Raw genomic sequence first — 14,764 nt, 5'->3', positions numbered from 1 at the left:
GGGACTCTCCTCAGATGGCTCCTGGATGTGTTGCCACATTGGAGACAGGAACAAGCGCTATTCAGCCAAAGTTTCATAATCAGGGAACATTTTCTAAGTGACAAGTCTCTCTGAGAGACAGGGTTTGGAAAACGCTTGCTTCAGTCGGAGGAATCTTCCCGCATGCGCTCTGGTTCTGCAACACGCTCCAAGCCCCTCTCCACATCTTCAGCTCGCTATGCACCTTATGTACACGCTGACAGTGAGCTGTGCTGAGCAGTGTCCAGCTCAGATGTTCAGATGGGAATCTTTTCTTGAGCGATTTAGCTACATCTGCGATGTGCGTAGAATAAAATGTCAGTTCGTCTGCATGCGTCGGGGTAATTCTTTCTATTCTTTCTCCATCAAACTAAACGGTCAAATACGGGAACTGTCCGGTCAACACAAGCCCTGCTATTAACTGTTCTGTTTTCTTGTGAAAATTGTTGCAAAGAGATATAATTTAACTTGATTAACACCAGAGTCAGGCGCACTGCGCCGTTATCTCCGTCACTGTAAATGAGGGAAAAACAAATTATCGGATCCTTTTCTGACCTTCCCCACCTACAAAGTTTAATTACAACAATCAAACGTGACAGAGCCTGGATTTGTATTCTGAACAGTTTAAACATGTTTTAAAAAGAAATGTATGACAAAAGTGGCACCTGCTCAGTAAAACCACCAACAGGGTGAAAAATATCAAAATATTGACGGGCTACAACTTCTGGATCCATTTTATATAAATCGTTTTATTGATTATCGTCTTATGAAAGACAACTTTGACGTACACGAGCAACCGGTACCGGCTGCTGTCACCTGTTGTGATTGGTTAAAGCAGCTCTCTGCTGTCTGAGGGTAGGCCCCGTCCACAACGCCGCGGCTGCTGTGGCTCCCAGTGTTTTCTTTACTGTGGGAAATGGGTAATAATGGCTCTTTGATGGGAACAGGTTGCCGACCCCTGGCCTAGTGCCTGTCATGAACCTAGCGGCTGAGTTTTGTACTAACTGCAAGTGTGCCACCGCACCCTGACTAAGGCCGGCATACAGTGCATTGCAGTAGTCGAGCCTTGAAAGAACAAAAGCATGTGTGACAGTCTCTAAATGTACTCTGGACAGCAAGGGCTTAATTCTGGCTAGTCGGCGTAAGTTGAAAAAACACAATCGCACAACCTGGTTGATTTGTGCGTCGAATTTAAGGGCTGAGTCCAGTTGCACTCCCAAATTTCGGATGGTGGTCTCCATGTTAGATGCTAAAGGGCCCAGATTCACAGCATAGCATGAGCGTGTAGACATGCCTTGGCTAAGTACAATTACTTCAGTCTTAGCGTCATTCAGATGTAAAAAGTTTGTAGCCATCCAGGAGCGCACATCCTCTAAGGCAGCGGTTCCCAAACTTATTTAGCCGCGCACCCCCTTCTATGTCCCGACCATGTCGACGCACGCCCCAGCCCCCACATCAGGGCATATCTATCTATCGATCGATCGATCGATCGATCGATCGATCGATCGATCGATAGATAGATAGATAGATAGATAGATAGATAGATCGATAGATAGATAGATAGATAGATAGATAGATATATGTATGTATATTTTTTTATTTTAATTTGATTAAACTGATTTTTTTCTTAACGTTCTTGGCATTTTGCCCCACACTAAGTTAAACAAAACAATGTTGATTAAGGTGTGTGTGTCTGAGAGAGATAGAGAGGGTGAGAGGGAGAGAGAGATGGAGTTAAAAAAAATAAAAAACCCGACCGGAGCAGAGGTAGTGAGTGACTGATGCAGCACGTCAGCTCTGTCTTGTCAAATGCACCATGTAAGTTACGAAAAAAGTAACTTTAAATATTCAACTGAAAAAGAGGCGAGGTGAAGAAAACCTAGGGACTACTGAAGAAACGTGAGCAACAGTGAAGCAATCACAGCGAGATCCGTTACTGTCTGTGTGTGTGTGGATGAGCCGGACTGACTGAGCTCCTGGCCGGCTAGAGAGTTTTGTGTGTAGGGAGGGGCGGGCGCTCTATGTGACTGGCCAACCACAGAGCGTGAAGACAGTTAGTTACCCAATGAGGATTTTCCTTCAGCACGATTACAGATATTTACGAGGTTTACTCGTTTCATACTCGTATTCGTCAAAAATGCTTTATCCATACCGGATCCGGCTCATCCCTAATAACAATGCTAAAATGCTCAGATGGGAATCATTTCTTGATTTATTTTGTTACATCCACAATGTTCAGTGTGTGAGGTTTACAATGTCAGAACACTTGCATGAGACAGGGTGTTAATTACAATCTGCCAGGCTCACCACCTTCAGATTTCTCCAACATCGTTAAAAATGATACGCAACATATCGGCGTGCGCAGGCCAGAGCGCTGAAGCTCAAAGCATTGTTATTATTAAGCTAGGACAAATATACTTGTTTTCAATTACATTTATTGGGCCCACTTACTTTTTCTTTGGCCCACCCACAAATGAGTTTCTGGCTACGCTAATGGTCACATATAACAGACTTCTCTGAGCTCCGCAGCCATTACACTTTTCACCTCGCGCACCCCCGGGGGTAAACATGTCATGAAATGGGGATGGTTGCAACAGGGCCCAAACGCAGGTGAGCAGGAAGTAGACTGGCAGATTAGTTTAATATGCATAATGGTTGGTGGGATGATACAACAGATACAAGACGGGGATCTGACAAAGACGAGTTTTCAGACATGTTTTCACTGCAGAAGAATTAAAGTGGTCCCCTTTCACATGGTTTTAGTCTGAGGTGGACTTGTTACCTCCAAAGCCCCTGCAGCAGGCCTTAGTGCTGGGCTGGACTACTGTGCTGCTGTCTTGCATCAGTCTGAGCTGTTGGTTGCAGCCCCAGCGAGGCCCCGAGCTGCAGCTCTGGAGCTTTTAAGTGGTTACATAACATTAGTTAGACAGGAAAGCAGCATTCAGGTGGTGCATTCACACATTTCCTCTTTTATAAAGATTCCTGACATGACTCATCTGCCTGAGTTTTTACTATTCCTACAAAGTTAAGTTTTATAAATAAATCAGTCAGGCTCGCAAACAATCCTGAAATGACAAAATCCCATTCTTGCTGTATTAATCCCCTAAAATCTCTCGTTTTACAGAATTTTTTACATTTCAAAGTTTCAAGCAGCAGGCAAACCCTAATTTTTAAGCAGAGTGGATATAAAAGGTTAAATGTACAATGTTGTGAACCATCTTCTCGGTCGGATACAAAGCGACTCTCCCTGAGTGTGTGTCAAAATCTAAGTGCTGCCAGTCAGTCTCCAAGTCTGTGCACACTGTAGTGCATGTGAGATGGTCTGAAAATGCAAATCAGCTTTTTTTCTTTCATAAAACAACTATTTATCATACAAGCCTCCCACACTTAGAACCAGGATCAGCCTTTCTAAGCTATTATTTATTTGTTTTCTTCTTTTTACATTGAAATTCATCATTTCAAGCATCAAAACCAAAGTAAGGTTTTATATTTTCCTTTTAAATTCAAAGTGTGGCTGACAAATTGTCATATTTTGATACAAACAGGGACATTTTTGGCAAACCACACATTTTAAATTACACCACATTAATTGCCTGCATGCTTGTCAGATCTAATAAAAAGCAAAAACAAAGCAGCCTGGTGTGTCACCGTCCAGCAAAGCCGGCCATTTGGTTGCCAAGTTACATTTCTCGTCATCAGAGTGACAACAAAATTACAAGTGACAATTGTTGTGATCCCTCGGATACTCTCAGATAAACTGATAATTGGATCGGTTTTTTGCAAGGAAGAAAAAATTAACAGCAGCATTGAGTTTAATTGGTCTTGGTTTGACATTGAGGAGTCGTTAAAGCCAACAGTCTGACCCGTCATCCTGTTGATGATGTCACCCTTCAGTCATGCTGAAAAAAACGTAACCTTTTAAACATCTGAAACAAATAATGCAATACAAGTCAAAACTACCTGATTCTGGTTGCATTTTATGTTTCAGTAACACAAAATCTTCATCCAAAGACCTGAATTAGGCAAGGAAGCTTAGCATATTTCATATGCAACAGCAGTCCGGTGAGCTTTCCAGGAGCAAGAACAGCAACACCAACGTGACAGCAACAATAAAACAAACAAATACATTTAGATCAAATCAAATCCACAAATTAAAGTCAGATTAAAATTTCAGATAAAAGACAAAGTTAAAGGATGAGCAGTTACAGAGCAGAAGGGGCAGCGAAAGAAACATTCATTCAAAGACGATGAGAATGATGAATACATGAAAGTTGGGATGCACCGATACCAATATTCTAACATATTGGTATTGGTTTATTGGTATCGGTCCAATAAGTAAAACTGGGCCGAAATGAACAACCGATATTTTTTCCATCTTGTTTCCATTTGTGTATCTGTTTCAGATATCGGTATCGGCCCAAAGATTTCATATCGGTGCATCCCTACATGAAAGTTTTCCATTTTGAATTAAAAATTACTAGTGCCGAGGTCACGAGGAAGCTGATTGCATCTGTGTGCAACATAGTAGATGGTTAATGGCCTGTATTTGTATAGCACCTTCTTAGGGTTTTGCAACCCCCCAAGGTGCTTCACAACACAATCAATCACACGCTGGTGATGAAGAGCTACAATATAGCCACAGCTGCTCTGGGGTGCACTGAAAGAGGCAAGACCTGCTGAACACTGGCGCCACCGATCCTTCTGACCACCACCAGCAGGCAAGGCGTGTTAAGCATCTTTCCCAAGGACACAACGGCAGCATTCTCTGGTAGGTGCCAGGATCAAACCTGCAACTTTTCGATTACTGGTCAACCTGCTCTTGCTCTTGAGCTACTGCTGCCCCATTAGCTAAAAGCAGCTTCACCCAGTTTGGTTCTGACCCGGGGTTCATATTTTGTTACCAACAGGGACAATAGTCACTGAGCAGCTATAAGTGAGTTTACCTGAACTTCTTAAGTATAGAGGACATGATAGAAAATGATTCCTTAGAGTGGTTTAGCTCAACAACTGCTTGTGTAATGTAGCATGAATAGAACAAATTACTACATGGACCAGTCTCTTATCCTCTAAATATTCAGCTGGTGCTCTTCTAAGCAGTCATGGTCTTTGAACGCTCGCCTGTTTCAACAGCAAACGCAGATGAGCTCCACTCGTGTGTCGCTCATTCAGTCGAAATCTCACTCAACAATCCAAGACCAATTTGCTTTTCGGATGTTCGTCCAACATCAGTCAGTTTAACCTTTTTTGTTTTCATATGTATCGTTTTGTCGACAAGGGCGTTTGTTATGTGAAACAGAGTTTTGAGGGTCTGGTTTTCTAAAATCAGTAAAACAAAAGAAATATTTCTCTTTTATTTCTATTTTTCAATAAAATACTAAAGTTTTTATAAATTGTGTCATGCTAAAGCATTTCATTTAAGTTTGTGTGTCAATTTGATCATTTTGAACAACAACAATTTAAAGTGAAGCCAATTTAAGAGATGAAATACGCACCAAAAATGCCTTTATCAGATATGCATCACTTTTTTGCTGTTGTTCTCACAGCTTCACTCTGACTTTCAGAGATTCGTAAAATCATATTTGTGTACGATTTGTCACACCTAGTTGTAGGCCATGACAAAAGCAATCATAGTTGATGGTTTAAAATGAGTTCATTCAACAAAAAACAACCAACATGGATTATGTGCCTCAGCTGCAGACAAGAAAGTACTGCGGAGGGTCATCAGTACAGCCCAGAAGATCACTGCCTGCTCTCTGCCCAGCCAGGAGGACATTGCCAACTCTCGTTACCTCAGTAGAGTAGGCAATATCAACAAGGACTACTCTCACTCGTCACTCCAGTAACCATCTGTTTGACCTGCTACCATCAGGTCGAAGGTACAGGTCACATAAAACCAAGACAGAGATTCAGGGATAGCTTCTTTCCCAGAGCTATCACCGTATAAACAACCACAAAAAAGATGAGCCTGTTAACCCAAACCTCATATATACTGATCAATATTGATCACGTGCAATACCAATTATATATGCAATTTGAATTCAGTCAATATGCAAAAATTCTGCATACAGTATTGACCTGCACTGAACCCAACAAATACTACAACTCTGTGTTCATATTTGTACATATTACTGTTGATTTTACATTTACATCATTATTGTATTATTTTTTGTATTTTTTACATTTTGTACCAAAGGGAGTAGCACACCAATTTCATTGCACCCTGTACAATGACAATAAAGGCTATTCCATTCTATTCTAATTATCAAAATTAAGAAATAAACATTTGAAATATATCAGTCTGTGTATAATGAATTAATCTAATATACAAGTTTCACTTTTTGAATGGAACTATTGAAATAAATCAACTTTGTCATGATATTCTAATTTTAAGACCCGCACTTGTATACCAAACAGGTGCTAATTATCAATACAAGATGCAGGTTGAAACACAGTCATTAATTGGAACAACATACAAGCTGAATTTCTTCAAAAATTCAGGCCTAGTCCACACGTAGCCGTTTTTTTTTAAACGAATATTCGTCCCTCCAAAAACTTGCATCCACACCACCTCGTTTAAAAAAAAAACTCTGTCCACACGTACCCGGATAAATACGTTGTTAAGGACATGCCAGACCTGTAGGCGGCAGTACTTCCCCCGTTCTTAACCTCGTCCTTCGTCTGTGGTCTTCCGCAAGGAGCAGTAATTCCGCTTGCAAAAACAAACAAGCAAAAAGTGCTTGGACAATTAATAAAGCCAGCGCAGCTCTGAGAGCATCCATGCTGTCGGCTAGTGTAAACACAGGTCGCACACGTGATGTCAGCATTTTTTTGTCGCGGAAAGTGACGTTGCGGAGCTTAAAACTCCGGTTTTGTTCGTCCACACGCAGACACCCAAAACGGAGAAAACGCAGATCTTCACTTTGGCCGGAGTTTTTAAAAAGATCCGTTTTCGTGTGAAAAAACTCCATTTTCGTGTGGATGACAGGCCAAAACGTAGAAAAATATCTACGTTTTGGCAGATCCCCAGCTACGTGTGGACAGGGCCTGAGACTACATTTTAGGATCCTCCTTCTCACATATAAAGCTCGAAATAAACAAGCTCCATGATACATCAGTGATCTGATTGTTCCATATGTTCCTAACTGAGCACTTTGCTCTCAGACTGCAGGTTAACTGGTGGTTCCCAGAATATCTAAAAATGGGATGTGAGGCAGATCTTATAGCTATCAGGCTCCTCTCTTAGGGAACCAGCTCCCAGCTTTAGTCCGTGGGGCAGACACCTTGTCTACTTTTAAGACTAGGCTTAAAACATTTTTGTTTGATAGGGCCTATGGTTAAATTCTGATGTTAGCCCAGATTTGGACAAGTGGGGGAGTAGAGGAGGGTGCAGTGTACAGTGGAGAATACAGTCGGTAAAGACGGCTTTCCCTTGCTCTGCCTCCAACATGCTTCCATCTAAAAGGCTAGGTTATCTAGAGTTATCTATGTAGATATGCTGTTATAGGCTTAAGCCTGGGGCACAACGGAGTCAGGCGCACCATGCCAGAGATTTTGAGAAGTCAAGTGGTCACACAGGGCGTCGCTGAGCGCTTCTTGGAAAGTTGTGCGATTGTCACAACATCACGCGGGTTTTTTCAATTCAATTCAATTCAATTCAAGTTTATTTATATAGCGCCAAATCACGTCAAGAGTCGTCTCAAGGCACTTCACATAATAAACATTCCAATTCACAGTTCATTAAGCCAATCAGAAATAATGTTTCCTATATAAGGAACCCAGCAAATTGCATACAGCAATCCTCATACTAAGCAAGCATGCAGCGACAGTGGAGAGGAAAACTCCCTTTTAACAGGAAGAAACCTCCAGAGAATCCTGGCTCAGTATAAGCAGCCATCCTCCACGACTCACTGGGGATCGAGAAGACAGAGCAGGCACACACACACACACACACACACACACACAAGTAATGTGTCTATAGTTATATTGTGATGTCTTAGTAAATATTGCATTCGGTGAAAGATAAACTTTATTGTATTTATCCTAGTGGATCTATAATTAAACGGATAAACTAGTATTAGCACATCAAAAGTCAATGAAAACAAAAAGAACTGAGAACTTGAGAACTGAAAGCAGGAAGTGACTATTGTTTACACATGATCAGACTCGTCATCGTGTTTTGTGAGACTTGAGTTCATTAAAATGGGTAAGTACACAATTTATTTGAATATTTTAAGATCCATAGTACTTTCATGTTATCAAAACTGCGGCTGGGTTTGTACCGGCATTTAAGTTTATGCCGTAAAGCCGTTCCGCATCGTAATGTCTTTTGAAAAGTATGCTGGCGTGCCGCGGCACTTGGGATAGCACTGGTGCCTATCTTTAGTGCCTCGGCGTGGTGTTTTTGGATCGCGGCACTCCCCGTGTGCCCTCTCTCATTAACTATAATGGCTTCTAGGTAAAATGACGGCATGGCGCGTCCACCTCTGGTGTGCCCCAGGCTTTAGACTGCTGGAGGACATACTGACCATCTTCCACACTCTACTACTTTCTTCTACAATTTCTCTCTTAATTGCCTTAAAAACAAAAATGGCTTAAACTATTAATAAAGACTCATAGTGGTTGGGAGTAATTTCCAATTTGTACTCTGAGCAATAATTTGTTACAAAACCTCTTTCCTCCAAACATTGTGCATGGTTTAACATTGGACTACAAATCATTTGTTGTTTTTTCAAATCTATATGAAGATGTACAAAAACACAACAGATTCCACCACATCTTTGTTTGTTTATTTACATGGAACAAAGCCAAAATTGAAAAGTTCTGAAATCTTTTTGTATTGGTTTCATTTTAAAATTGATTCTGGAATTTTTCATCTGAAAGCATAGCTGGTTTCCAGGCAGATGATGCTGCACTGTTTAAAACCATTCTGGTTCGGTGGCTTGTGAGACGACATTTTCAATCTGCAGAGGAAAGTTCATCATCTACAAAGAAACAGTGAGAAAAATAATGTTTTTTACAATTTCTGTAAGATTGTATTGTCTTCTGCCGCTATGGAGTGGATTTTTAAAAATTGACTTTCAGAAACGTTGGATTTTAGAGGTTATGTCATCCAAATCTTTGGAAATAATATGGGTGATTTGGACTGCCAGTAAGATTTTTAAATGGAATTTATAGATTGAAATAAAATTAACCCCAAAATAATTTTAACCCTAAAATTATAAAAGTACTGTGTGCATAGCTGCCCATCATGGCTACATAGGTAATTGCTATTGTGTTTTTTATTTTTATTTTTTAATTCCAGAGGTGATTCCTGGATAGAGAAGCAGATCAGAGTGTGACCAACAGCAAAATGTCGTCACTGGAAGAGGTTGGTTGATTTTCATTCTTAGAGCTGAGAATTTGGCCCAAAGTTTTGCTTTGGATAAACACATCTGTCAGATGCATAAACATAAACATTAGATTTGGTTGCTACGAAACCTCTGAAGCATTAGAACAATTTTAAACAAAATTTGTTGTATAATTTTCTATTTATAAATGTGGTGTCTGGTACAAAACTATCATGTAAATGTAATGCAATGTATGTAAATGAATATTTTTGTGAGTGAGCATTTCTGAAAGTAATAAAATTATGTTGTTGTTTTTTTCAAAGACCCAGACCTGCAAAAATGAGGAGAAGGCTGAGAATGAATTGAGTGTCAGGCCTGTGGATCGACCTACCAAGAAGGCAAAGAAGCAGCACTTCTCTGACCAGTGTGACAAGATCAATGTTGAGATATCACCAGTGGATCCACACGGGAGAAAAGCCTTTTCCCGGTGACCAGTGTGGGAAATGTTTTAGTCAGTTAGGGAATCTGAAAGATCACCTGTGGATCCACACTAGGGAGCAGCATTAACGTGTGTGACCAGCACAAAGAGTTCTGTGTTCATTGTAACCTTGATGTCACCAATGGGCTCAAAACATTGTTTAAATAATATATTTATGCATTCAACTCAATGTGTGAAGTTTTCTTTCAAATACAAAACACAAAACATTGCTTATCTTTGCAGAACCAACCTCCTAAAATTACTGGCTTTACGATTTTGATAGGTAAAACTTTTTTGCAGCATTTCCAAAAATACTTTGAGGGCTGCTAGTCTTTTTGACAGCTGAGGTTCATCCCCCGTTTTTGGTCTCCATCAAAGGGAGTGGTCCCATGAGCGGCGTGACGTCATGTGCACAGGGTCAATAAGCTAAGAAGGTACTCAGACCACATGAGAGATGGTTCCCTACAGATTTCCCCATTTATGATGTCACAATCAGGGACCTTTTGAAATTCACACACATAATTTATTAAACCGAGCATTGACAGAAAACTGATTGGTGGGATTTTTCACGTTTGGAGCATTATAGAGGCAGTGGTGACCCACATGGCAGCCCAAAAGGATGCGAAAGGGGAGTTTTGCATATGTCCCCTTTAATTAAAAAAGTAAAGGGGTGTTTGAAAAAAAAATACATTACATTATCAATACAATAATAATAATTATTATTAGTTACATTAAACATTAATCCTAATTGACTTAAAGACATTTACAAAATGCAAAAATAAATAAATAAATAAATAAAATTAAAAAAAGAAAGAAACACTAGAAGTACATTTTTCTTGGTGCTAAAGTTGGAGGGATATATTTTAAATGACTAAAAAAAACGATAATGTGTGATGTTCCCAGTGGCCATCATATGAGGAAATCCATGAAAATGTGTGAATCTGTTGTGCTGAGTTTTGCCCAGCAAAACAATCTCTCTGTAAACCTGAGTCTAATTCACGCTAAACATAGAGTATAGATCATCTTAATTCAGTCACATGTTTACATTCCGCCTGTGTAATTGGCCAACTCATTAGACCACAACTTTAGCTCTTGTGATAATAGGTACTCGCCTGAGAAGAGCTTTCAGCCAGTTAAACTATTTACTTTGGACTGAACAGTGTTTGGGATCAATTTCTCCAGTGGAATAGAACAAACACCAGGTGCAATGCAAATACCAACGTATGCAGATGTGATAGTAGCACACGTAACACTTTATCCTTAATCCTATCTTCTAGGGCTGCAACAACGAATCGATAAATTCGATGAAAATCGATTACTAAAAGCGTTGGCAACGAATTGCGTCATCGATTCGTTGTGTTGCACAACTCTTCCAAAAGCCCCCTCCCCTCCCGCCCGCCGTTGCGCGCAGACCGCAGAGCCGGCAGGTGTTTGGAAGAGGAACATGGCAGAAGCAGCCAGACCCCAAAAAAGTAAAAACTTCTAAAGTTTGGGAGCATTTTCAGTTAAATCAGGCGAAGACATTTGTTACCTGCAACGTTTGTAGGTCAGACTTAGCATGGCACGGGAGTGCTGCAGTGATGATGCAGCGTCTTAAACGCAAGCATGTCAGAATCATCAGCGAGGAAGGAGAGAGCTCTGTGTCCGGGTAAGTTAAAAACTTTTCAAAAGTGATTCACCCAAGCCCCGGATTATTACACAGGCTAGACATGCCCAAAGCTCTAAAAAAAGTCTATAAAATCGTAAGCGCGACGTGACACTATTAGATAGGCGGGGGGGGGGGGGGGGGGGGGGGGGGGGGGGGCTCGCGCCGCTGCGAACCGGTTCCGCCGTCACATTCCCGCAGAAACTGGTTGATCACACCGGGGCCAGACTAATAACATGTGGCTTTACAACCACAATGTCCTCAGAAGCGAAAATGCATTTAAAAGGGAGGAAGGAGTCCTAACTGTTGCTGCAGGCGTGTTGTGTGAGGGTGCAGTTATATACTGGTTAATAATTTTTGAGTTCAGTTGCTTTCATGTGGCCTAATGTGAGTCTATTTGGGATCATTGGAATGATCAGCAGCATTTCTTGATGTGACTTTATGGCAGTTGCCCAGGGCATCATCACAAGGAGGATGGCATTCATTTACTTTTGTTTGATTTGGTATTTTTTCAGTCATTTTTGGAAATAGTGATTAATTTTGATTAATTCACAGCCTATGTTTAATTACATTTAAAAATTAGTTGTTTGACATCCCCAATTATAATAAATGTCTACAGATGAGATCAAACAAAACAGATGAGAATTGCCCTTAAAGAGCAAGTCACCCCCAAATAAACTTTTTTTTGCTGATAAACTAAATAAACGAGTGTCTAATCGTGCTGCAGACACGTGTAGTCAATAATTTGGCACTTCAGTGCATCTTAGTTTAAATTTAAATATTCTGCCTAAAACTGGCAGTGTTGTGCCGTTGTCAGGTAAAAACTCTGCACTGTATTTTAATTTAAATCTGCCACCGCTATTGGCTAAGAAGTATGCTATGATGTGTATTTAGGCAACAGCATGTGTTGCATTTTTCAAACATGAAGTGGGAGTGGAGTTAGACTCTGGTAGGGGTTGACTTGCTCTTTAAGCTGTTTAACTTGGACCAATCATTTTAGGTCACAGATAGGTGTAGCTTAGGGTCTCTGTCTATACACCTTATAAGACAATTTAGGTGATGGCATGTTGCTTTTCTGCTATTGAACTGTTTTCTAATAATGAAGGAAGGAGAGAAATAACGTTTCCCTAGCAGTTTTTAAAAATGTCCCTATGTAATCCGATTAATCGATTAATCGTGTCGAGACCCCATCCGATTCATCGATTATCCAAATAATCGTTTGTTGCAGCCCTACTATCTTCTTAACTATTTAAAATTGGGAATGTAATCACACATTTGTTTATATTCCTCCCTCTGCATGCTAAATTTGATTCCTTTTCTTGAATTACACTTGCATATGCTTTCAGAGTCTGCATTTCTACTTTGATTGTAACACTCAAGCATCAAGAGCAATCTAACAGCATCTGAGACAAACATTCCAGATCATCTGGAATCATGTGTGCTGGAGGTTGTTTAAAACAGTACCTCTCTCCAGTAGACACTCAGCTGCTGCTTAGAAAAAATTGCAGAAGGTAAAAACAAAACTGAACAATCCAATTAGCGTGGGCTGTTCAGAAAATCCTGTAATTTAGTGCTTCCTCCAGTATCCAAAGTGTAAAATGCTGATGGAAAAAAAGGAGAATAATAAATGGAGCATGATAAGCGAGGGAAATTGCTGATAAAGAGAAAACTGTTACAGAGACTAATGTGTTCGAAAGCTGCCCAGTTATTTTATACGCTACCATCTCATCTCATTAGACAGCCTTTTGCTATTGTGATTGATGCATGAGAGCGCATCCAGGAAGGGTTTGCACTGAATGCTGAAAGAGAATGAGATCTGAACTGTTGGAACGGGGGAAACAGCTGGATGAAAGGCAGGGTTCGTGTTTCTCAGCTCGTTCTGGAAACCCAGATCTGATGGACTGCTGATGAGTGGTGGATGTTGTGGCAGATGAGGAGAAGACAGAGAAACCCACAGAGAGGTCAATAGTTTCACGCTGACCTGTGAAGAACTCCATTATACCTCGATTACATCTCTGACTCGCTCCCTTTTTCCCCCCAACTGGTGCAGCCAGCCAGTACAAAACAGTGACAGTAATGTTGCCAACTGATTCAATCGCAGTCCTGTTTAGAAAAAAATTACATTGCCTTTTCTTGCTCTTAACAAGCTTTTGCAAGGGCTTTGAATCAAACATAAAATCCCAATATGATGCTCTCTCAGTCAATAATTCACTTTTTCTTTTGATCCCGAAGCTTGTGATCACTTCAAAAACACAATATCTTTTGACAGCACCTCACCACGTTTATATGATCAATAGGCAAATGGCCTTGCCTTTGTAACGTCACAAGATGGCCTGCAATGAGACCCACAGGTCAAGATCTACAGCCAGGTCAACGTAACCTGGCTATGACACAACCGACAATATTTTCTCCTCACAGGAGACTGGAAGTCTGCACGTAGTCCCTTTAAATCAGAGCCTGCTCCTCACACCAGCTGGAATCAGAGCCTGACAGAGATAATAAAAGATAAACAATAGGATTCTCTCCTCCAAGGTCCATCACAGAGAAACTCTTTTAAATGAACTCCTTTATTCACAGAAGAAAGAAGAATCATTGTGAAACAATGAAATGTTCGTTCTGTGCTTAATGATATATGGTTGGCATGTTTACTGGATGAGGTCATCACCACTTCCACTCACACAAAGACAGTAAAGTTAAGTTAACGCATGACACATAGTTAACCTTCTGCCCAGATTCATAGTCTCCAGATCAAAGAAGGTGTGTCTCTGAGATGCTTGGTAATATCCTCAAACTTGTCAACTTTTGGTTGGCTAACCAATTCATAACATCAATCCATTAAAACTAGTCATTCTGGTTTTTACCTCGGTTAGAACAGCTCAACAGTTCGAGGGTTCAAGAGAAAAGCTTCAGACCGGCCATCTGAGCAAAGCCTCTTTAACCAGCAAAGATTTTGACACGTTGTCAAAACCTTTAACCTTTTTCGCACCTGCGAAGCTGAAACAACAAGATAGTACCTGCAGAACAAAGCTAACGCAAACTCCTTCAGAGTTATTTTTAAGACGCTCGGTTTCATCCAGCTGTTGTTACCTGGAGATGACCCTGGACCAACCTGGCCGTGCTTAGGGGTTAATCTATGGACTCCGGTACCGGGGGTCTCCGACCTCCCTCCTGACATCTCGTATCCGAAAGGCGTCTCCACTTGGGTACGTAGAACACAGTGAAATTGAGTCTGTATGTGGTTTTGATAATAACAACTTTATAGCTTATTTGCAAACCAAATTCTTTCCATCCAGAACT

General features: G+C 40.7%; 1 long non-coding RNA gene across 1 annotated transcript; it reads left to right on the top strand.

Moving 5' to 3' along the window:
- Positions 1-8,904: 8,904 nt before the first annotated feature.
- On the top strand, positions 8,905-9,956 carry LOC129163439 (uncharacterized). The gene is made up of 3 exons (XR_008563358.2): positions 8,905-9,012; positions 9,320-9,385; positions 9,668-9,956. It is a non-coding gene; the product is annotated as an uncharacterized lncRNA (long non-coding RNA).
- Positions 9,957-14,764: the final 4,808 nt, after the last annotated feature.

The sequence above is a fragment of the Nothobranchius furzeri genome, chromosome 11 (assembly GCF_043380555.1).
Source record: "Nothobranchius furzeri strain GRZ-AD chromosome 11, NfurGRZ-RIMD1, whole genome shotgun sequence".
In the NCBI taxonomy this organism is placed as follows: domain Eukaryota; kingdom Metazoa; phylum Chordata; class Actinopteri; order Cyprinodontiformes; family Nothobranchiidae; genus Nothobranchius; species Nothobranchius furzeri.
The sequence above is the reverse complement of the archived record's forward strand: the minus strand, read 5'-3'. Positions and strand labels throughout refer to the sequence as shown.